The sequence below is a fragment of the Oryctolagus cuniculus genome, chromosome 10 (genome assembly GCF_964237555.1).
Source record: "Oryctolagus cuniculus chromosome 10, mOryCun1.1, whole genome shotgun sequence".
Taxonomy (NCBI): domain Eukaryota; kingdom Metazoa; phylum Chordata; class Mammalia; order Lagomorpha; family Leporidae; genus Oryctolagus; species Oryctolagus cuniculus.
In genome coordinates this window covers 68,633,823-68,657,617 of record NC_091441.1, presented here as the reverse complement: position 1 = coordinate 68,657,617, position 23,795 = coordinate 68,633,823, and the positions used below count along the sequence as shown (strand labels likewise).

General features: G+C 46.9%; 2 protein-coding genes and 1 long non-coding RNA gene across 5 annotated transcripts in view; 2 read left to right on the top strand and 1 right to left on the bottom strand.

Annotated features, from left to right (window-relative positions):
- LOC138843059 (serine/arginine repetitive matrix protein 1-like) overlaps window positions 1-23,795 on the top strand; it is a 244,974-nt gene that overhangs the window by 100,423 nt on the left and 120,756 nt on the right. The window contains exon 4 of one of the 3 annotated variants that reach the window (XM_070050505.1): window positions 15,974-17,231. The exons of the other annotated variants lie outside the window; for them this stretch is intronic. The gene's annotated coding sequence lies outside the window, so the exon portion shown is untranslated. Of the gene's footprint in view, window positions 1-15,973; window positions 17,232-23,795 lie in introns of those variants that run through there. 3 annotated transcript variants of the gene reach the window in all.
- LOC108177122 (LINE-1 retrotransposable element ORF2 protein) overlaps window positions 1-23,795 on the top strand; it is a 127,542-nt gene that overhangs the window by 17,672 nt on the left and 86,075 nt on the right.
- On the bottom strand, window positions 17,268-20,073 carry LOC138844054 (uncharacterized). The gene is made up of 2 exons (XR_011379442.1): window positions 19,693-20,073; window positions 17,268-19,337 (listed from the first exon to the last, which is right to left on the bottom strand). It is a non-coding gene; the product is annotated as an uncharacterized lncRNA (long non-coding RNA).

Sequence of the window (23,795 nt, the reverse complement as noted above, 5' to 3'; positions counted from 1 at the left end):
AGCCAGAGCCAGAGCTGCAGCCAGGAGTCAAACCCAGGCTTTGTGATGTTGAAAGGGGTTGTCCTAACCAGTGTCTTAGGCAACTAGGCCAACTGTCTGCCCTGGGAATTCACATTTCTGAGCACATTCTGGGTTCTGTGTCCCTGCCCTATCTTTTTATTGGGGTGGAATTATGGTTGCAAGTGCTGTACCAAGGCACTCTGTAGTATTTCATATTGTTCACAGAATTATTGCCTAATTTAGATCTTGTGTGAATGGATTTTTATTGCTCCAGTAAGAAACTCTCTTTAAAAAAAGCATTTATTGGCCAGTGCCGCGGCTCACTAGGCTAATCCTCCGCCTAGTGGCGCCGGCACACCGGGTTCTAGTCCCGGTTGGGGCACCGGATTCTGTCCCAGTTGCCCTTCTTCCAGGCCAGCCCTCTGCTGTGGCCAGGGAGTGCAGTGGAGGATGGCCCAGGTGCTTGGGCCCTGCATCCCATGGGAGACCAGGAAAAGCACCTGGCTCCTGGATCCTGCCATCGGATCAGCGCGGTGCGCCGGCCGCAGCGCGCCAGCCGCGGCGGCCATTGGAGGGTGAACCAATGGCAAAGGAAGACCTTTCTCTCTGTCTCTCTCTCTCACTGTCCACTCTGCCTGTCAAAAAAAAAAAAAAAGCATTTATTTTATTTATTTGAAAGTTTACAGAGAGAAGTAGAAACAGAGAAAGAGAGAGAGAGAGAGATCTTCTATCCTCTGGTTCACTTCCCAGATGATCTCAACATTTAGGACTGGGCCATGCCAAAGCCAGGAGCCAGGAGCTTCTTCCAGGTCTCCTACATGAGTGGCAGGGGCCCAAGTACTTGGGCCATCTCCTGCTGCTTTTCCCAGGCCACAAGCAGGGAGTTGGATTGGAAGTAAAACAGCCTGGACTTGAACCAGTGCTCATATGGTATGCTGACATCGCAGGCGGTGCCTTATCTGCTACACCACAATGCTGGCCCATGCGTGCTTTTAAAATAGCTTCCTCGGGGTCAGCACTGTGGCGTAGTGGGTAAAGCTGCCGCCTGCAGTGCTGGCATCCTATATGGGTGCAAGTTTGAGTCCTAGCTACTCCACTTCCAATCCAGCTCTCTGCTATGGCCTGGGAAAGCAGTAGAAGATGGCCCTTGGGCCCCTGCACCTGTATGGGAGACCTAGAAGAAACTTCTGGCTCCTGGCTTCAGATCGGCGCAGATCTGGCCATTGCAGCCAATTGGGGAGTGAACCAGCAGATGGAAAACCTCTCTCTCTGCCACTCCTTCTCTCTCTTTGTAACTCTTTCAAATAAATAAATAAATAATCCTTTAAAATAAATAATAAATAAGTAAAATAGCATCCTCTATGCAGCAACTGCCCTTTCTATGTTTTCTTTCAGTGCTTCCAGGCCCACTTTTTTTTTTTTTTTTTTTTTTTTTTTTTTTTTTTTACAGGCAGAGTGGACAGTGAGAGAGAGAGAGAGAGAAGGGTCTTCCTTTGCCATTGGTTCACTCTCCAATGGCCGCTGCGGCCGGCGCACTGTGCTGATCTGAAGGCAGGAGCCAGGTGCTTCTCCTGGTCTCCCAAGTGGTGCAGGGCCCAAGGACTTGGGCCATCCTCCACTGCCCTCCCGGGCCATAGCAGAGAGCTGGCCTGGAAGAGGGGCAACTGGCGCCGCTAGGTGGAGGATTAGCCTATTGAGCCGCGGCACCGGCCCCAGGCCCACTTTTGACCATCTCAGAACTTCCTACTGAACTTACTGGATTGGATTATCTTTGGTTGAGCTTGATGCTGATGCAGTTGACCCAGATATATCTCATGCTGTTACTGTGCTGTTGGGCTTCATGGCTATCAAATCAGTTTGATTCTTCATTTAGGAATAACGTTCATCCTCTTTTTTTTTTTTTTTTTTTGGACAGCCAGAGTGGACAGTGAGAGAGAGAGAGAGAGAAAGGTCTTCCTTTTTTCCATTGGTTCACCCCTCAATGGCCGCTGTAGCCGGTGCGCTGTGGCCGGCGCACCACTCAGATCCGAAGCCAGGAGCCAGGTATTTCTCCTGGTCTCTCATGTGGGTGCAGGACCCAAGCACTTGGGCCATCCTCCACTGCACTCCCAGGCCACAGCAGAGAGCTGGACTGGAAGAGGAGCAACCGGGACAGAATTCGGCGCCCTGACCGGGACTAGAACCCGGTGTGCCAGCGCCACAGGTAGAGGATTAGCCTATTGAGCCATGGCGCCAGCCAACTTTCATCCTCTTTAAATGCAACCCCAAACCCCAAATCCCATTTAAGGATTTCTACTGTTTGAATATGATTTGGTTCCCCAAATCTTACAGGAGTTTAGAGCCCAAAGTCTTGAGTTAATGACACTAAGGAGAAAGTTAAGCCAATGACCATGTTTAGAGTAGAGAACTCTGGAAAGTGATCAGGTGGAATTGGTCATTAGGGTAGAACTCCTATGGTTTAATCCTGGTGGCTGCACAGAGGCAGACGTAGACTCTTGATCTCCCTGTGTCTTGCCGTGTGATGGTTGTGCCATCTCAGGACTCTGCTTGTGGGAAGTCACAGTCAGATGGGCTCCTGGACTTTGAACCTCCAGAACAATAAGTCCAAATAGACCCATTTATTTGTAAAGCTAGGCTGCCTCAATCCTGTCCCCATGGATGTTGGTTTCCTATATAGAAGGAGATGAAAATGACTGGTAAGGATTTTTTAGGCCCCAGAACTTGGACTCTTCTCATATAAAGAGGATTGATGGAAATCTTTACCAGCCCTTCTTTGTGGAGAAATACGTAGGGTATAGCCTCATCACCAAGACTCAGTGGCCGCAAATGCTGAGCTTGTGCAGTCCCCAAAGCCAGGCTGTCTGCTCCAGGAGCCAACGGCCATGGCACAGGTATGGCCCTGTGAAGAAAGGCATTTGAGTCCCAGCTCTGCCACCACCTGGCTTTGGGACCTCAGCAGGTCACTTAATTTTTGGAAATTTTGGTTTGCTCCTCTGTAAATGGGATTCATAATGCTTCACATTGTGAGGCTGACATGAGATAATACTTGGGGGTTAAGCACATAGCCTGGGACCTAGGACGTAGAAAGCACTGACAATGTCAATACCTGTTATGAGTAAAGTCTTTGCTTTGTGTCCTTAGGTTTCTCCAGGTGAAACTAAATTTCCCTGCAGTCCCCAGCACAGGTGCAAAGGGCAACCAAAGGAAAAAAACCATGACTGTAAATCTGTCACATTTTCTGTTGATGCAATATTTTAGATATTTAAATATTCATGTGTTTGGCAAAAGCATTAGGGCTAGAGTGATAAATCTGAAACATATAGATAGTTATCTGAGACATTAAAGGGAGACAGATGGTCTTTAGGGCATTGAGGATTGACCAAGTATGCATTAGTAATTCAGGCTGTTCTATGTCATTAAGTTTGAAGCCATTTTTCTGTTCCTTCTCTATAAGTTGCAGTACTAGGTATGCTGTATCGACAGCAGCAAAGTGGAATGCAGATCAATATGATCAGCTTTGAAGGGAACTGAAAGTACAGGGAAGGTATACCTTTAAAAATCTGATTTTTCTTATAACGGGAAATAGCTTTATTATTGTGGATATAGGTCAGCAGATAGTTTCTTGTTGTTAAAAAAGCCATTTACTTTTTTGGGGAACAATTTTTGGAATAGAGAGTAAAGTCAAGATTTCCTGAGTCTTTGTATTTCTAGAAGTCATTTAAGATATTTTCCTTCATTTTTTTCCTGCAGAAAATGTCTTCAGCTTGTAAGTTTTCCTTATCTTGGCTTTGGTGATATTGTATCTGCAATTTACTTTCTTTTTAAAAAATTGATTTATTATTTATTTGAGAGACAGAGTTACAGAGAGAGGGAGGTCTTCGTCTGCTGGTTCACTCCCTAAATGGCTGCAATGGCTGGAACTGGGCTGCTCCAAAACCAGGAGCCAGGAGCCAGGAATGTCATGCAGGTCTCCTGTGTGGGTGCAGGGGCACGCGCACTCGCACCATCTTCCACTGCTTTCCCAGGCCAGAAGTACAGAGCTGGATCAGAAGAAGAGCAGCTGGGACAGGAACCAGTGCCCACATGGGATTCCAGCAACACAGGCACAGTGCCGACGTCACGTGTAATTTGCTTTCTAATCTCTTCTTATTAACCCATCATTATGTCAAATATTTGAAACTCGCTTTAGTGCTAATATTATTTTTTAAAGATTTATTTATTTATTTGAAAGTCAGAGTTTCACAGAGAGAGGAGAGGCAGGGAGAGAGAGAGTGTGTATGAGAGGGAGAAAGGTCTTCCATCCACTGGTTCACTCCCCAATTAGCCACAACAGCCAGAGCTGTGCTGATCCGAAGCCAAGAGCCAAGAGTTTCTTCCAGGTCTCCCACATGGGTGCAGGGGCCCAAGCACTTGGGCCATCCTCCACTGCCCTCCTGGGCCACAGCAGAGAGCTGGCCTGGAAGAGGAGCAGCCGGGACTAGAACCCAGCACCCATATGGGATGCTGGCACCGCAGGCAGAGGATTAACCAAGTGAGCCACTTTGCCAGCCCCAGTGTGTGTATATTTGAGTGAGTTAATTTCCAATTTGGTTACAAGGTACTGGCAAAATTTAATAGTAGATAAATATGTTGCATTGACTCAGCCTAGGTGTGGTAGAAGGTGTTGTCTGAAGTTGCAAAAGTATTTCCCATCCTACTGTCTCTACCGGAATTCTGCCCCCCTCTGTCAAATGGTGGCCTCTACAGCTACTCTCTCTGAATCTGTGTGCTACTTTACGGCAGCCTCAGCTAATTGAGGATGGCCGAATTGAAGCCATGGGACTTGTGCGGCTGGTAGAAAAAAAAGTGGAGGGGATGAAAAGCTTCTTCTGCCTGGCCATTCCTTGGGTTGCTCAGTTTTGTAACTCAGACACTGTTCTGATTGGAAGCCAAGTAGCTTCATAGAGGAGCCTTGGGGACACAAGTTCCAGCCGACAGCCAGTGTCTGCCTCCAGTTAGCTGAACTAGTTTTGAATCTGTACCTTCGGATTATAGCAGACCCAGGAACTGCCCTAACTGGTGCCATCTGCTTCAGAACTGAGCCAGTCCCCATGAAACCACGGAGTGCAGGCTTGGGAGCAGCATGGATGCCTGCTGGGATTTGCACCAGTGCGTAGAGATGTTTGTTACACAGTGTTACATGACTAGCCATCAGGTTCAGTCTCTGCATTTAAACAGTTTCCTAGTGTTTTTAAAGAATCCCTTGGATACATCAGTAGTCTGGATTAAAAACAGCCCCAATTGACTGGGAAAACTGTAGAATTTTGTTCAGATTTTTACTATCACCTGTGGAAGAAATAGATCAATATCTTGATAGTAAGAGCCCCTAGGATTTTCAGATAAGCAATTATCAATGTTTTAATTTCTAGAAAGAAGTTATTTTCACCTTTGAGACAGAAATTGAAACTTTGTGAGAGTTATTCAAGCTCTAAGCATCACAATCATCTCATGATATTGTTTTCTGCTAAAAGGCTCAAGGGCAAAAATAGCAACAAATAGCAACAAAGAACAGCAATAAAAAACACAAATTGAAAGTTTTGCCCTGAAATCAGAGAGGTTTGCTTTACAAAGGAATGAAAAAGAAAGTCCAAGAAGAATTTGACTTAACTAATTTTATAGATTGGTTGGTTTGTGACATTTTTGACAAATAGTAATACTTAGTTATGTCTCTAGTTTTTGATTTGTATGTCTAGTTATTTAAAACATACATTTATTGCACACTGACCTAGAAGAGGATTGTCTGTAAAACTATTCAAAATTTCCTTCCTTCCTTCGTTCCTTCCTTCGTTCCTTCCTTCCTTCCTTCCTTCCTTCCTTCCTTCCTTCCTTCCTTTCTTTTGACAGGCAGAGTGGACAGTGAGAAAGAGAGACAGAAAGGTCTTCCTTTGCCGTTGGTTCACCCTCCAATGGCCGCCACAGCCGGTGCGCTGCGGCCGGCGCACTGCACTGATCCGATGGCAGGAGCCAGGTACTTCTCCTGGTCTCCCATGGGGTGCAGGGCCCAAGCACTTGGGCCATCCTCCACTGCACTCCCGGGTCATAGCAGAGGGCTGGCCTGGAAGAGGGGCAACCGGGACAGAATCCGGTGCCCCGACCGGGACTAGAACTCGGTGTGCCGGTGCTCAAAATTTTCATAAATAGCACCCTAATAAATTCTCATCCAGGCCTCTGTGGTCGTACTAACATTATTCCATTTTTGTAGGTAAGGCAACTGAGGCCTATAGAAGTGAGGTAATTTTTTGAGAGTGCTATACTCAGTAGAAGGGCTGGAACCTGGGCTCACAGCCCACATTCATAATAAATCAGTTCCCTCTCCTGCCTTCTTAGTTTAAGAAACTCACTAAAATTTCAGCTAATTATCCAATTCCTTAATTAACTGGATTTTTCCTCTCCACAAACATTTGAAAAGGAAAATAATAGGAAATCAACTTAATAATGGAGAGTTTTAATGCAAGTCAGTTCAGCTTTGGGGGCTGTCAACTGAGACATGACCACACTGAGAGGCCCAGGAATGTCCAGGGTCAGTCCAGGGAATGCAACAGAGGCCCACGATGATGTAACTTGGACCAGGGACAATATAATGCAGACTAAGTTCAGAGACCAAAGACAATATAACCAGGACTCAGAGCAGGGCGGGGGATCCAAGGGCGCAGAATTCCCTGACAAAGCAGTAGTCCATGAGCCCAATACATTTGTGATCCAGGAACCTAATGACTGACCTTTCCCAGAGATCACAGTAAACTGTAGGTCAGGAAGTCAGATGAGCAGACAAGTAGCTCTGGCCGCATCTGACTCCTAGCAGAGACCGGTTCAAACAGCCCAAGAAATATCACTGAGCACTTGTCTTGTGCAAGGCACTGATTCAGAGTTCAGGTGTCAAAAGCACTGAAATAGGACCCCGTGTGTTTAGAATCTCCAGTCCAGCGGTAAAGATGACACACCACCCTTAACAGGCCACAGAAGGGAGCAGGTCCCTGAGAAGCTTGCTGAGGTGGACGCAGCAGAAGCAGTGTTGCTTCTTCACCACCCCACTTCAGAAATGCAAGGTGACTTCCTACATTTGATCTTATCCAAAAGGTCAAGAAGTGATGCCGGGTGACTTCCTGATCTGGTGGGGGGGCACTTCCTCTGCCTCCCTTGCTCCCTCCACTGCAGAGTTCTTTTCCTACCCATCTGCCTGCAAAACTCGTGACCTTTTTGCTCACTTTGTTGCTGACTCCTTGAGGAAGGCTCCTCCCCACTGCCTCAGTACTTAGCAGTTAATGCCCCGTACCTCAGCTTGCCCTGCCTCGTGGGGCTGTGTATTGTGCCATCAGATAGTGGATCCTCAAGTGTGGTGCATCTGTTTTTCCCAGAGCCTGGTAGTTATTAAGTGTCCACATGGAACAGACCCTGAATCATGTGCTCTATGTAGGCAATTTATATATTTCATAATTTCCTCACCTCACAAACAATGAAACTGAGGCTCCAAGACGTGTGTTGTAAGTGCTAAGAAAAAAACTAAAGCAAGCTGATGAGACAGAATTGGGAGCTCTTTCTTACAAGGTGTTACTTATGCCTGGTCGTCCCTTGCTTCAGCCTCAACAATAATGGATGCAGGACAAGGGCTACAAGAACCTGGAGCTCAAACACTGTGTTTTTCTATAGAATTACGGAAAAGTATGTTTGGCAAGAGGAGCAGCGTAGATCATGTAGGTGACATGAGACTGGATTTGTGACCAGCCCAGGACTAGAGCTTTATCTGAAGTCAAAGAAAGGGTGAAGAAAATTTTATGTTTCAAATTAAGTGTACTGTAGGAGGATATTGTTTTTAAAGATTTTTGTTTTGTTTGAGAGGCAGAGTGACAGGGAAGGAAAGAGAGCGAGAGGAAGAGAGGTGGAGGGAGAGGGAGAGAGAGAGAGAGAGATCTTCCGTTTGCTGGTTCACTCCCCAAATGCCTGCAAAGGCTGGGGCTAGGCCCAGCAAAAGCCAGGAACTAGGAACTCCATCCTATTCTCCAGTATGGGTGGCTGGGGCCCAAGTACTTGAGTCATCAGCATTGCTCTCCCAGGTACATTAGCAGGGAGTGGGATTAGAAGCAGAGTAGCTGGGACTCAAACCAGGACTCTCATATAGGATATGGGAGTTCCAAGCAGCAGCTTAACCTGCTGCATCACAATGCCCACCCCTGTAGGAGAATATTTTTATGTCAAAGAAGTATTTTATTGGGAAGTTTTATGAGGTAATCAAAAATTCAATATCCATAAAGTTTTCCAAGTTGGTGTCTCATTTACACCTTTGAAAGTCTAAAAGGCAAGAAGCTACTGGCTGCTGCAATGTGCAACAGGACCAGTAAGTTCCATGGCCACACAGTCTCTTTCCACCCCCTTTGTTAACAAGTCAGTCTCTTGGTACACTGCATTGTATGTGGGGCACTGTGTCAGATGGTGAAACCCTGTATGTGTTTGTTCTGAGGCTCTGTGGCAGAGCAAAGGCTAAACATATTTGCATTAGTATTAATTGTAGTCATTAGAAATCAGTGGTCTATCCAGGATAGAAGGGCCCAGTGTAATCATCTTGTCACCATGTGTGTAATCGGTTTACATGAAGGGTGGCCCTATTTTAGAGGCTAAACATTGATCTCTATTGCTGGCAGGTTGGGCAGTTGGCAGTAGCAATGACTAGGTCAGCCCTGGAGAGTGAGAGCTCATTCTGTTAGTCCTATGCATCATCTCCATTCCTCCCCCCTCAGCTACTTGGTTCATGAGCTCACTGTGACACCAAAGGTGCCCTTTGACAGAAGCTGGCTAACTTCAGTGTCTGAGACTCACTGGGTCTTCAGTGTTTTGTCAATGGTGGATGTTTTCTGATAGTGTTCTAATGCTACACAAAGATCTTCACACTTGGACCCACTCCTCTATATTCATGCATTTGTCTCTCTTCCAGAATGCCTTGTCCTTGATAATCCAGTCTTCCTCCATGGTGGTGCCTAACCAACCAGCCAGACCATTTACAACCAGCCATGAGTCAGTACATATTCTGACCCTGATTTCCTCTCTTCCTACACTAAGCATATGATAAGGTAAAGCGCTCAAATCTCTGTCCATGGGGAGGAGTTTTGAGTGGAGCTGTAATACAATAGCTGTCCAGTTTGGCTTTATCTGCATGCTAAGCCAAAGCATTTGTGAACAAAGTTTTCCCCTTGCCCTTCTCCATGAGTTGATTATATGGGAGACCCTCACCTCCAGTGAGTGGGAGGTGTCAGCTGAGAGCTACACTGTAAATGTATTCCATATCCATCTCAGGTGAATGCAAGGAGCTTCTGGCTGTCACTTCTGACAAGGACAGGAGGAGTGCATTTGTCACATCTCTGGTAGCAAATCTGAAGCCATGCTGATCTTCTCTAAGAAAGATACCACATTTTCATAGAAGCTGCAGTTGGGGACACTGCCCCCAGCAGAGATGCAAGAGTGCACTGTCATCTGTTAGCATCTACCTGCTTATGTAGGTGCCAGCCTGGTGAAGGAACTGGGACTTGATGGAGACCATCACCTTTGCATTCTCAAGGGTGCTGAACATAGTAACTTGGATTCATCCTGACTTGGTGTGTGTGTGTGTGTGTGTGTGTGTGTGTGTGTGTTGACATTAGGAGCTTCTGTTTTGTCTTTGCACTTCTGCCACAGGCCAAAAAGACTAAGGGAGATAGTGTATACACTATTGAGTCCTTCATCCTAACTATGCATTTGAGATCCAGTGAAATGACCAAGCACACAGTTGGGCTATTTTGAATTGGAAGTGGCCTAGGACTTCATTTATTGCCTGAGCTCACATCCTGGTTCTAACCAGGTGCTGGGAAGATGCTTTGTGTCTCTATGTTTTAAAACCCTCTCAGATTTTGTATCAAATTATCCTTGACATGTGCACATGATTCCCTTTCCCTGGTTCACACTTACAGAAGTAAATAGCATGACCACTTTCAGAGGAAGGACTTGGGGAATCATGGCCGTGCACTCACTTGATGGAATATTCTACATATTCTTTCTCTTGGGGATAAAACCTCTCATCACAGAGCTCTTGGTAGGGAAACTGGATCAAGTATGGGAACTGGACAAGGGATTGTGAAATTTTATTAAAACTGATACTCAGCCTCTTAATCATCGATTTTTTTAACTTTATATATTGAGTAACACTCATGTTGGATGCCCATCTGTCTTCCCCAAAGCACACCGAGTTCTGTTCATTATCTCCAAAGCTCTCTGTGGGCCGGGCCTCCTGGCTGCCATTCCACTCTTGCTACTCATTTTGGTCCCTGCACTCACCTTACTTCTCCCAGCCTGGTTCCAACACCTGGCATCCCCATCACTCTGAGTTCTGGAACAGTGCATCCTTCCATCACTCTGCCCACAGCCACCTCTGAGCTTCTTAGGGATGCTTGTGTCCCTCTCACCAGCACATTTCTAATTTCTGAAAAGATCTCTTGGGACAAGGTGGGGGTAGTTCAGGGCCCTAGAATAGCTGGATAACATCTGTAGTATGTCTACCTGGGAAGCCTCTTTATGGGTTCTTCTATTCTCTACTACAGCAGGTGTGACATTCATTCCCACTAATGTAGTGTGCTGTTGTAGTAGAGAAAAATTCTCCTCTCTTTTCAATGAACTTTTTCCGTTTTCCAACTTACGTTCCATTAGTCCTGACCCAGAGCCCTCAGTGCCTGGTCTCATATGCACTCCCTTGTTCTTGCTAGGACATACTGGTTGTGTGCAGCAGCAACATCAGTGTTGTCTTCCCATCAGTAGTCCTCCCATTTAGTGGCTTACAATAGCAACTATTTTATTGTTGTTCACAAATTTCTGGCTTAGGAATAGAGGCAGGGCTCAGCCAGACTGTCACGGCCTCAGTGAAGGTCACTTGATGGGGGCTAGCTGTATAACTGGCTGGTCGGGGGGTCTTCACACAGCCTGGTTTGTGTGTTTTTTTTTTTTATTTTTGACAGGCAGAGTGGACAGTGAGAGAGAGAGAGACAGAGAGACAGAGAGAAAGGTCTTCCTTTTGCCGTTGGTTCACCCTCCAATGGCCACCGTGGCCGGCGCACTGCGGCCGGTGCACCGCGCTGATCCGATGGCAGGAGCCAGGTACTTATCCTGGTCTCCCATGGGGTGCAGGGCCCAAGGACTTGGGCCATCCTCCACTGTACTCCCTGGCCACAGCAGAGAGCTGGCCTGGAAGAGGGGCAACTGGGACAGAATCCGGCGCCCTGACTGGGACTAGAACTGGTGTGCCAGCGCCGCAAGGCGGAGGATTAGCCTAGTGAGCCATGGGCGCTGGCCATGGTTTGTGTCTTTAGAAGGACAGTTGCAGGGGCTTTGCATGACTCTGCAGTATGAGGATCTCAAGGTAAGTGTACTTGCTTTTTTAAATAAAATTTATTTATTTATTAATTTATTTTAAAGGTAGAGTGCTGTGGATGTGTGGAATGAAAGGGACACACACACACACACACACTCTCCTTTCATTTGCTGATTCACTCCCCAAATATCCACAAAACAGACAGGACTAGGCCAGGCTAAAGCCAAGAACTCCATCTACTTTTTTTTTTTTTTTTGACAGGCAGAGTTAGACAGTGAGAGAGAGACAGAGAGAAAGGTCTTCCTTTCATTGGTTCACCCCCTAAATGGCCACTATGGCTGGCGCTCTGCGCTGATCTGAAGCCAGGAGCCAGTGCTTTTCCTGGTCTCCCATGCAGGTGCAGGTGCCCAAGGACCTGGGCCATCGTCCACTGCCTTCCCGGGCCACAGCAGAGAGCTGGAGTGGAAGAGGAGCAACTGGGACAGGACCGGCACCCCAACCAGGACTAGAACACGGGGTGCCGGCACCACAGGCGGAGGATTAGCCTAGTGAGCCGTGATTCCAGCCCATTTAGGTCTCTTGCATGGGTAACAGTGGCCCAAATTCTGGGGCCATTATCCACTGCCCTGTCAGGTGGGTCACAAGCAGAGCAGCTGTGACTTGAACTGGTACTCCATGCCAGTGTTGTGGATGGCAGCTTAACCTGTTGTGAACAAATGAGACCTCAGCTCAGAATGGGAAGACTAGCAAAAAATTTGCCACCACCTGAACCCTACCATACTTCTTTAGCTGACCAGTGTGTGTTCACTTGGATGTACTTTGTTGTGGATTGAACTTTGTTACTGTCTTGTTGGCTAGGATGGCTTCTGAGGATGGAATTTGAGGGTTGTACTTATTGTTAGGCAAAGCAGAGGCCTCTGCATTGAATGGAAGCAAGTGGGGACACTGGCCACAGATAGGGAGGAGGAGCCAATTCTGCAAGCCCTGATGGCTCAGGGAATTATGAGGCTCCAAATTTTTCCAGGTGGTCCTATCCCACCTTGGGATTCCCCTCTTTCCCCTGTGGATCCATGACCTTGGTCTATCACTTACCAGAGCTGAATCCTTTCCTGCTATACTTCATAGTTGAGCCCTGCAGCTGATCTGCCTTTACTGCCCTTTTGCTGGAGAATGTGTGGTCATGGTGGCCCAGTGACTTCCTCATTTCACTTTAGACAGGAGCTGAATTTAGTGCAGGCTTTGTTGTCTTTCTACAGTATATCATTGGCTCCCAGAAAAGTGTCTCATTCCATGGACTTTATAATTACTATTTCACCAAAACTTCTTGGAATGCCTGTGATGTGGCGCCCACCATGGACTCTATTTATAGTGACCTTGTCTTTCTATACACTCTGAGACCTTTGGCACCTGCCTGCCTGTAGCCTTCCAGGAGTGATCAGTTGCCACTTGCCCAGAGGAGGGAGCCTCACGCTGATGAGTGAACTCCTGGTGACTCTCCCCTAGGCCTATTCTCAGAACCTGATATCTTCCTTTGTGTTCCTGTGAGAAGGGACTGTGAAGCAGGTATTTGGATGCAGTGTGTTTTGTGGTTGGTACTCTCCAGATTACTATAATACCCAGAAGGGTGAGGGGATTAAGATTGGGAAAAGGGAGAGGCAGAGGTAACTCTGGAGCTGCCTTGGCTCAGGCTGAGTCTTGGTCCTGGTCTTTGTCCTTCTGTGATCAGTCCTGTGTCTTGTGATGGCAGGTCCCGTCCCTGCCCCAACAAGTAGTCATGGTTTTGGCTGAGCAGTGAGGCATCTTCCTTCATCCAGTGGCAACACCTGGCAGTACTCAGCTGTACTCTACAGTAGTCAGCATCCTGCCATATGGAGAAAGGGCGCATCAGCACTGAAGGGAAAATTTGAGGATGTCCAGTAAGATTGACCACACACCCCTTGTTTGGGCCATGAGATGACACCCTGGAGACAATGATGAGCAGCTGGACAGGCAAAGGCCATGAACTGGGGGATTTGAGTTCATAGCTCCAAGGTAGGCTTGCTCCCAGCAATGGCAACCAGAGGAAGGGCAACAGCAGAGCCATGGCATGTGCTAAGTGCTAAGTTTTTATTAAATAGAAAGTTTTGAATATATTTAAGGCCAGAAATATAGTGAATAGACTCAAAAGAGGAGTCTATCTGGGTAGACTGTGGTGGAATTCCTCCTTCTAGTGAGCCCCTAAATGAACTTCAGATACATGTCATAGAAAGCCCTTCCTTGGGGTAGGTTCTGGTCTGGACCAGTTCCTTGTTATAGCCCTTATTCAGGTATGAGTGAAATGATCTTTTGTGGAACAGCTAAAAATCAATAATTTTTTGTTATGTTTTCATGGGATGATGTGGTTGAAGTTTTAAATCACCCACTAAGTGAGTTTTTGGAATAGTGTTATTTGTATTTAGTTAGAAACTGTATTTGCTCTACTGCCTGAGTTAGGGAAGCCCAGTCATTCTGGAAAGATTTCCAGCAGGAAAGGTTGGAATAATGACACTTGTTTGACCACAACTAGGGGTCTCAGCCATATGTTTGTACAACAAGGTTATAACTAGGGGCAGAAAATTAAGGTCTTTTTAAAAAAGATTAATTTATTTATTTGAAAGAGTTATACAGAGAGTAGAGGCAGAGAAGGAGAGAGAGAGAGAGAAAGAGAGAGAAAGAGAGAGGTGTCTTCCATCTGATGATTCACTCTCCAATTGGCCGCAATGGCTGGAGCTGCGCTGATCCAAAGCCAGGAGCCAGGAGCTTCCTCTGGCTCTTTCACGTGGGTGCAGGGGCCCAAGGATCTGGGCCATCTTCCTACTGCATTCCCAGGTCATAGCAGAGAGCTGGATCGGAAGAGGAGCAGCCGGTACTAGAACCAGTGCCCATATGGGATGCCAGCACATCAGGCCTGGGCGTTAACCTGCTACGCCATAGCGCCGGCCCTGAAAATTAACGTCTTAAGCTAGAAAACTATGCTTGCTTTTTTCCCTTTCCAGAAGTGAGATTTGGAGAGTCCTAGGATGGCAAGTATTAAAAACAGTGACAGAGATTTGGCCATATGGCCCAAATCAGGAGAGTTAGAAAAGCTGTAAATTGAGAAATGTGGACAGGATGTACATGGTGCAATGATGGGTCTTTGAACTTGGGTGCAGAGAAAGATGGCATTTCTCCAAGAGCACAGGGGAAGCACGAGGGACCCCTCCCTTTCCAGCCCCACACCTTTTCATAGCAGCTGCTGCTTCCTCGAGCTTCCAGTGGGACAAGGTTCACCTTGACCAGAAGCTGCCTGAAACTGCTGCTCTCTCTTAAAACCAATCATTTGTTTCCATTTATTAGTTTAAAAATAGGTAAAAATATCACTCAAGCACATAGACATTTCTGAGCCATCCTGGATTTTAAAGTAACAGATGATTATATGGACATTTGCCAGTAAGAAATATCACTGCCCCACTCAGAATGCCAAAATACACCCTTATCAAAGGTGCCTCAGCTTCAGACATGACTAAAGCTATGGTTTAAATGAGTCTCTTTGTGCCTAGCCCCATGCTGTGAACAAATTGCCAAGCTAACAGTCTAGGAAGCAAAAAAATATTAACTTTCCTGTAGTTTTTGGATAAGTTGAAAAGGATCTTTAAAAAATGCGGTGCTTGAGCCCAGAAAGCACATTCCTCAGACACTTTTACAACCTCTAGAAACATTTCTAACCTCTAGTTGAATGCATAACTCCTCATTTATATCAGAAGGTACAAGGCAACCTGGGAAGGCAATGGGGCCCAACCCTTCCAAGCCTGGAAAGAGGCTTTCTGGGTTTTTCTAAGGAGGTAAAGAGTGTATTTAAATTGTTTCACTGAGGTCATGAAGGAGCCATGTGCACTTTGCTTTTATTTTATTGAAATTATTTAATTATTTAACAACGTTTTAAAATATGTATTTTATGTATTTGAAAGGCTGACAGACACATAGATGCACAGACAGGGATTTCCCATCTGCTGGCTTACTTCCCAAATGTCTGTAACAGCTGGGATTGATCTAGGCCAAAGCCAGGACTCAGGAACTCCATCTAGATCTCCCATGTGGGTGATAGGATTCTAACTGCTTGAGCCAGCACCTGCTGCCTCACAAGATATGCATTAACAGGAAGCTAGAATCAGGAATGGAGCCAAGACTGGGACCAGGCATTCTGATATGGGATGTGGAATTCCCAAAAGGCACCTTAACTGCTATGTCAAAAGCCTACTCTGCAAATGTTACCTATTTGAGAGTCAGAGAGAGAGTCAGAGTCAGGGAGAGAACACTCCTACCTGCTGATTCACTCTGTAGATGCCTGCAATGGCCAGAGCTGAAGCAATCTGGGTGTCCCATGTGAGTGGGAGGAACCCAATCACTTGAACCATCACCATCGCCTCCCAGGGTCTGCACTGGCAAGAACCTGGAGTCTGGAGCCAGAGCCAGGAATGGAATTTAGATACACTGATATGGAGACTTCCTGTTCCTTACCTGAATACTTCTTTCATCCCTCCCACCAGACCTGCATCCCCTGTCTGTGTCTCTGCAGCTAGACCGACTTTTCATCTCCATGTTTACTTCTAGACAAGCCTCCAGAGCATCCCCATGATGCTTGCCATAGTGAGGCAATTCCAGGCCATGCTGCTGACCATGGCAAAGCATCCAGGCAAAGGAGAAAGAGAAGAAGATCACAGTGCTCTGGTGCCCTGAGTAAAAACCCGTATGAAGAAGTGGCAGCAGCTGCTGTATTGGTGGCCATCCCGGCATAGCTAATGGATAGAGAATGCATCAGTGAAACACCAGGTAGATCAGTTGCCCAGTGCCTGTTTACCAGCTGTGCCATGATCCCTGGAGGAGAAGCAGCAGTCTTATGGGATCTATGGGGCTGAGGGAAAAGGATTCACAAGGAATGAATTCTTACCAGCTGTGCTTCAATGGCTGCACAATAGTTAAGGAGACATCATGTGGGGAGCAGGAAGGATGTAGAGGGGAAGGGGAAGGAGACTTCCAGAAACAGGAAGGGAGTGAGTTGCAGCAACCCATGAAGGCCTTCCTAGTTGGATGAAGGATTACAACCTAAAAGCGATGGGAGCTACTTGGGCTTCAGGCAGGTGCAGCACAGAGAATGTTCTGATTTTAGAGATTGAGGTTTGACTTGGGTGATCTGTAGGAGTTGTTTCAGAAACCTAATGTATCAGAAGTGAAGCTTGGACTAGGGAGGTCTGGTGGAGACAGAAAGCGAAGAAATTCAGTAGAATTTAGATATTTAGTGTGTGTGCAACCATAGTGAGCACAATCTTTGGAATTTAAATTGACAGGGTTTGGTATAAAAAAAAAAGTAAGAAAAAGGGAGTTTGTAATGATCCATCCCAAGATTCTGGATTGAATTTCTAGAACGATTGTGCCCTTCATGGACATAGGAGACACATATTGCCATGGGGAATATTTGATTTCCCTTGGGACGAGAAGTTGCATATACTTTTGAGACACCTATTTGATGGACAGAGAGGTCTAGAACTCTGTGTGGAGGTCAGGGTATGTGAGAGAAATCCCTAAGTGAATTAATATCACTCAATTGCTTGTCTAGAATCAAGAAGTGGGGCAGGGGGAGTGTGATTTTCTCCTTCACAGTGTTCAGGAGTGTGGAAAGGGTGAAGGTGGGGTGGGGGGTTAGGGCATGACTCGTGTTTTTTGGAAAAGAATACAAGAATCAGAATAAAGTAGAAATGTATATGCCATGCTGAATGCCTTATCCACCTTGCTTGTGCTGGAGTCCAATGCACATGGAAGCCACTTTTCCTGTGATCTTTGTTACATACAGAAAAAAAGCAAAGGAAAAGCACTGATTGAAGTATCTCATTGTTTTCTTGTTTTAGAAGCCTTTTGGGTTAAAACTGCAGGTGCAGAACCATAGCTACCCACAGAATTACAAAAAACTTAACTGGTTGCCCACATTCATTTGTGTATTTTGAAAGTGTCGCGTCCCTCGACCAGCAAGGAAGACACGACCCGAACTCTTCTTCCAGCAGTTTATTCAGGAACCTCTTTCAAACTTCTACTACCCCCTCTTTTCCTCTCCCCTCCCTCTTATAGCCATCAGCGCACCAATCAAAAGCAGCCAAGTGGCAAGCATTGATTGGTACAGCAATGCGGAAGCCGGAAGGGAGCTCAGCCATCTCCTTATTAGGAGATGTTTGTTTCTCGCCAGTCCTTCCGGGGGAAAGGAGCCGGCGCCATCTTTAGGGTGCCGTGCAATGGCTCCCCACAGTTCCCCCTTTTTGTTTTAGAACCAGGCATCTAAGGATTACAGGAGAAGGTAGGGGTCTGTCCCCCACTGCCAGGCATCCACCTGGAACAGCATCCTTTTCGCGGGGGTGGGATCTGGGATGCCAACCCACATGCAGACAGACTTGCCTTCCAGAGAACGTAATGGCTCGTTCTCTCTGCAGTGCTTTGCCTCGCACCCTGCACCCATGCCTAGCATTCAAGGAAGGCCAGCCATGCTTGCGGCGATTGTCCAGCCTCAAGGGCATAAAAGCCTTGAGCTATCATGGCCAATTCCCGCCGATGAGCTGTCCTCATCCTGCACAAACACCACAGGCAAAATAACACAACAAGTAACAGCAACCCCGTCAAAGCTCCAAGTCCCGCCCACTCCTTCAGGCTGGAGACAGCTGGATCTGGGATGACAGTCCAGATGCGAAGGAGACATCCACACGCGTGGAGTTGATGGTGACCACGGCAAGGCGCAGTTGCTCCAAGGTGTAGTCAAATTCCGCGGACCAATTCGGCATCAGCTTTGGGAATACTGATAGAATCCCCCATCTCTGCTCCGCCAGCGTCCGCTGCATTTGAGGCAGAAGTATCAAAAGCAACAGCAGGATTCTCCTCGTGGCAGACCCGCCTGACCGCTCCACACCGGGTCATGTTGATCCTGTGGAAAAACACAAACAGCACCTCGTGCCCATGCCAGCACGGGATCAGGGCCACGCCACTGGCCCGTCAAGAGATCTTTCCATTTTACCAACCCTCTACTTGGGTTTCCTTGTTGCTGATGCCTGTCCGCGGCTGAGTGCCCATGCACATCCAAATTTAAAAAATTAATTGTAAATAAGACTAAGGCAATTCTCTCTCTCGGGGTGCGGCTATAGCCAACTCCCCCTTTTTGTTTTAAAAGATATTCTTTCAGTGTGCGGTGTGCTCGCTCAATTATGCCCTGGCCCTGAGGATTGTATGGCAATCCATGGACAAGTTGAACCTCCATTTTTTGGCAATAGGTGGTAAAGGTTTGAGATGTATAGGCTGGGCCATTATCAGTTTTTAGCACCTGGGGTTTCCCCCAGGTGGCCCATGCATCCAGACAATGAACAATCACCTGATGTGTAGATTCACCACTGAGGGGAGAGGCATACTTAATGCCTGAGCACGTGTCCACTGAAACATGAACATATTTCAATTTCCCAAATTCCGATACATGGGTCACATCCATCTGCCATACTCTCCCAGGCAGTAACCCTCTAGGGTTTACGCCAACACTAGGTTGCGTACAAGTAACAGCACAGTCAGCGCAATCAAGTACAATCTGTCTGGCATCTGCGTGGGAAAGATGAAATTTCTGCTGCAAAGCGCACGCGTTGACATGAAAAGATTGATGGAAAGCTTTAGCAGCCTCTGCAGAAGCAGTAAAAAAGATGAATTCCTGTCTAGTACACAGGTCTACTTGCGCATTGCCTTCACATAAAGGACCAGGCATGCCTGTGTGGGCTCTAATATGCTGAGCAAAAAAGGGATTTTTCCGTGACCAAAGCAACTGCTGGGCTATATGTAATAGGGATGCAATTGGGCTAGAAGGTTTAATCGGCCCTGCGGTTTCCAATATCTTTAATGCGTTCACCACATATAAGGAATCTGACAACAAATTAAAGGCAAAAGAGCACTGCTTAAGGACCTCAATAACTATTTTTGGCCGGCGCCGCGGCTCACTAGGCTAATCCTCCGCCTAGCGGCGCCGGCACACCGGGTTCTAGTCCCGGTTGGGGTGCCGGATTCTGTCCCGGTTGCCCCTCTTCCAGGCCAGCTCTCTGCTGTGGCCGGGGAGTGCAGTGGAGGATGGCCCAGGTGCTTGGGCCCTGCACCCCATGGGAGACCAGGAAAAGCACCTGGCTCCTGGCTCCTGCCATCGGATCAGCGCGGTGCGCCGGCCATTGGAGGGTGAACCAACGGCAAAGGAAGACCTTTCTCTCTGTCTCTCTCACTGTCCACTCTGCCTGTCAAAAAAAAAAAAAAAAAAAAAAAAAAAGGACCTCAATAACTATTTTTAACTCCACAACTTGAGGTGAGCCTGGCTGAAACTGATGAAATACCGGGTCATTACCCTCTACCATATAAACCCCACAGCCTGTTTTTGACCCATCCGTAAATATATTTGGAGCACCTAGTAATGGCTCAGCGGCTGTAATTTTTGGAAATACTACCGGATGTTCTTTAAAGAATTGTAACAATGGACTTTTTGGTAAATGATTGTCTATAAAGCCTGGGAACCCACAGCGAAACACTGCCCAATCATCTAAAAGAGCACATAGGACGTTGACTTGTTTGGCATCATAAGGAACAATCACTTCACACGGCAATTTTCCAAAATATTGTAAACATTGTGGCAAACCCTCCAGTGCTAGCTTTGCCACCGCTGCCAGATAATACTCAATAGACTTGGCTGGAGAGCTCCTTGGATGTATCCACAAAAGCGGACCTTCCTGCCATACTAACCCTGTAGGTTGGCTAAGCGTTGGGAGAATGCATAATGACAATGGCAGATTTTCATTCATTCTGCATAAGAATGCCTCCTGTAATTTCTTTTCTACCTTCTCTAGGGCCTCTCTGGCCTCCGGAGTTAAGCACCGCGGTGAGTCCAACGCCGAATCACCACGCAAAATGACATAAAGTGGCTTAAGTTCATAATTGGGAAGATTCAAATAACCCCTAACCCAATTTATATCTCCTAATAATCTCTGAAAATCATTTAAAGTCTTTAAACTATCTTTGTGCAATTCCACCTTTTGAGGAACAATTTGAGTACTAGTTATGCGGGATCCCAGATAAGTTGCAATGCTTCCTTTTTGAACCTTTTCAGGGGCAATAAATAACTTCTTACTTTCTAACAACTGAATCAAATATGCAAAGCCATCATCTAATACGAATTCGTTTTTTGCTGCTAAGAGGATGTCATCCATGTAATGGATGCATTTTAAGGAAGAAAATCTCTTACGTAAAGGCCCAATCGCTTGACCCACGAATAGCTGACACATTGTGGGGCTGTTAGCCATGCCCTGCGGAAGCACAGCCCATTCATACCTCTGGTCAGGCTGCTCATGATTGCACGCTGGCAAGGTAAAGGCAAACCTTTCACAATCCTTTGTATGTAGGGGTATGGAGAAGAAACAGTCTTTAATATCTATTATTATTATGGGCCATCCCTGTGGAAGTGTAGATAGAAGAGGCAGCCCACGTTGCACAGGCCCCATGACCTGCATCTGCATATTAATAGCTCTCAAGTCATGTAGCAACCGCCACTTCCCTGATTTCTTTTTTATTACAAAAATAGGAGTATTCCAAGGCGATACAGAGGGTCTAATGTGTCCTAAATTCAATTGTTCTTGAATCAATTGCTGCGCTGCGACCAGTTTGAGGACAGAGGCCACTGAGGAACCCACACTGGGTCCTCGTGCTTCCAAGTAATGGGAATACCTTCCTCAGTGGCCCCTATGAAAAACCCAGCCCTTGGCGAGGAGGCATCTGCACTACTTCAGTGGGCTCATTTCTTCCTTGTAAGAATTTTCCTATTCCATAATTCGGATGGTGTCCCATATCCTTCATCAATTTTTGAGAAACACGGGAGTATTCATTACTTAATTTATAGTTCATGTCTTTCAAAAGGTCTCGGCCCCATAAAGAGATAGGTAAATCCAAAACATAAGGTTGCACCGTGCCTGAATGTCCCTCTGCATCCTCCCAGCGCAGCATTACTGCGCTCATCTCAGGAGTTTCTGAATATCCCAGTCCCCGAAGGGATTGTGAGGATGCCTGCTTAGGCCACTTTGGAGGCCAATCCTTGGAGGCGATGATACTACGGTCTGCACCTGTGTCTAGTAGGCCAAGAATGTCCTTTCCATTTATTTTTATCTTTAAGGTTGGTCTCTGGTCTAGTTCTAAAGACAAGAAGGTACAATCTACGCCTGTGGACCCAAAGCCTTCACTTCCTCGTTGTTTCTTTGATGCACTGAACTGCAAATGCTTGCTAGGAAGGATTACAAGTTGTGCAATCCTGTCTCCTGGATTAATAGCTGTTATACCTCTAGGGGACTCAACCATGATTTTCACCATGCCAGTATAATCCGAATCTATGACTCCTGGATGAATTATGAGACCTTTCAAGGTAGAGGATGAACGTCCCAACAACAATCCCACTGTCCCTTCCTCTAGGGGTCCCTGAAAGTCTGACTCAATGGCTTGCACTCCCATTTTTGGTGTCAGTATGAGTCTGGCAGTGGCACAGAGGTCCAGGCCTGCGGAGCCTGCAGTGGCTCTCTGTGGTCTCTGGGATGTCTGAAGCTGGGCCACTGACTTTGCCTCCCCTGCTGCTGGTCCTGATGGGGGCCCTGATGCTGACTCTCGAATGCCCCATATATTTGCGGGCCCTGGGGACGAGGGCCCCGCTGCCCGTTTTTTGGACGCGCCCCACCATTGCCAGAAGCAAGGACGTTGCCGTCAATGTCCTTTACCGAGCGGCATTCGTTGGCCCAGTGCTTTCCCTTCCTGCATTTTGGACAAATTCCTGGTCCTTCCTGTCTTTGTTCTTTGCCTCTTCCCCTTTGCGGACATTGCCGCTTCATATGTCCCATTTTTCCACAGCTGAAACATGCTCCAGCGTTCCCTGATCCCCTATTGCCCTTCGTGATTTGAAGGACTGCTGCAGCGAGGCCAGTGTTGGATAGCGGCCCTCCTATTTCCCTGCATTGTTTTATCCATACCTGAAGCCCTTTGCTCTTCCATGGTGTTATAGCGGCTCTGCATTCCTTAGTGCACTGCTCAAAAACCAACTGTTCTATCAGCGGCATGGCGCGATCTGGATCTCCAAAAATCCTACCCGCAGCTTCCACCATGCGCGCTGCAAAGTCTGAAAATGGCTTGGTGGGTCCCTGTGTAATCTTTGTCAAATTCCCACTTACCTCTCCTCTGTTGGGTATAGACTTCCAAGCCTTGATGGCTATCTTGTTAACTTGTTCATACACTGCATGTGGGTAACCTGTCTGCTGGTTAGCGAATCTCCCTATGCCTAGCAGCATATCTGTCCCAATGCGGATTCCCTGCCACTGCATTTTCTGCCGCTTGTTCATTGGCAAAGTCAATCAGGAAAGCTCTGAAGTCTAAGTATTGTCCTGGTGACAATGCGGCACGAGCCAACCCACTCCAGTCATTTGGAGTCATGCAGTATCTTTGAAGATTTTCTACTTGAGCCAGCGTGAAAGAGCCGCTGATGCCATAGGCTCTTACTGACTCCGCTAGTGATTTGATTATCTTTATGTCAAGGGGTTCCTCGTACCTCTGCCCTTGCGGATCTTGGAAGACAGGATAGGCACTTAACAACTCCGCACCAACCTGTTTCCAGACTCCCGGACAGAAAGTCCGCCCTCTTTCTTGTGCGGATAGAGGCTCATACTGAGGAGGAGAGGCTTCAGGCTCCTCCCCTAAGTTCCCTTGGAAAGTACCATGCTTAAGTTCCTTTTTTCCTTTTAATTGCAACTTCCTCATTTGCCGATTTAATTCCCGTACTTGCTTTATATCAGACTCTTTGTTATCGCCACACTCTTCAGACTCACTGCTGCTTTCTGAGCTACTTTCTGCACTAGAACTACTTACTAAGGAGGGGCTGCGCAACTCGGAAAGATCGGGGTACAGTTTTTTCCTAGTTCTTTTCCGACTCTCCTTCAAAGTTTTCCCTTTTTCACTGGCAGCTCTCTCGGAGCGCTCTTCCTGAAGCTCCTCCAAGGCAGCTTGACCGCTCAGAATAGCTTCACTACACTGCTCATCCTCGAGGCATGCTCGCACTAACTTCCATATTGGTCTCACTCCCCCTTCAAGATTACCCTGTTTGAATGCAAAATCCAAATCCCTGCCTAGTTTGTCCCATGAAGGGATAGTAAGGCTTCCCGAAACCCCATACCAGGGTGCAATGGTATCGCAGTTATGTAAAAACCTATGCAACGTACTAGGCTTAAGTTTCAAACCGTTTTCCCGAAGCAGCGCATTCAGCGCCAGAAAAATTTGATGGGACTGTGAATTACCCATCGTCAAAAATTGCGCTCTTTCCCTGGCCGCGGGTCAGAGCTCCTTCTGCTTTTGTCGCAGA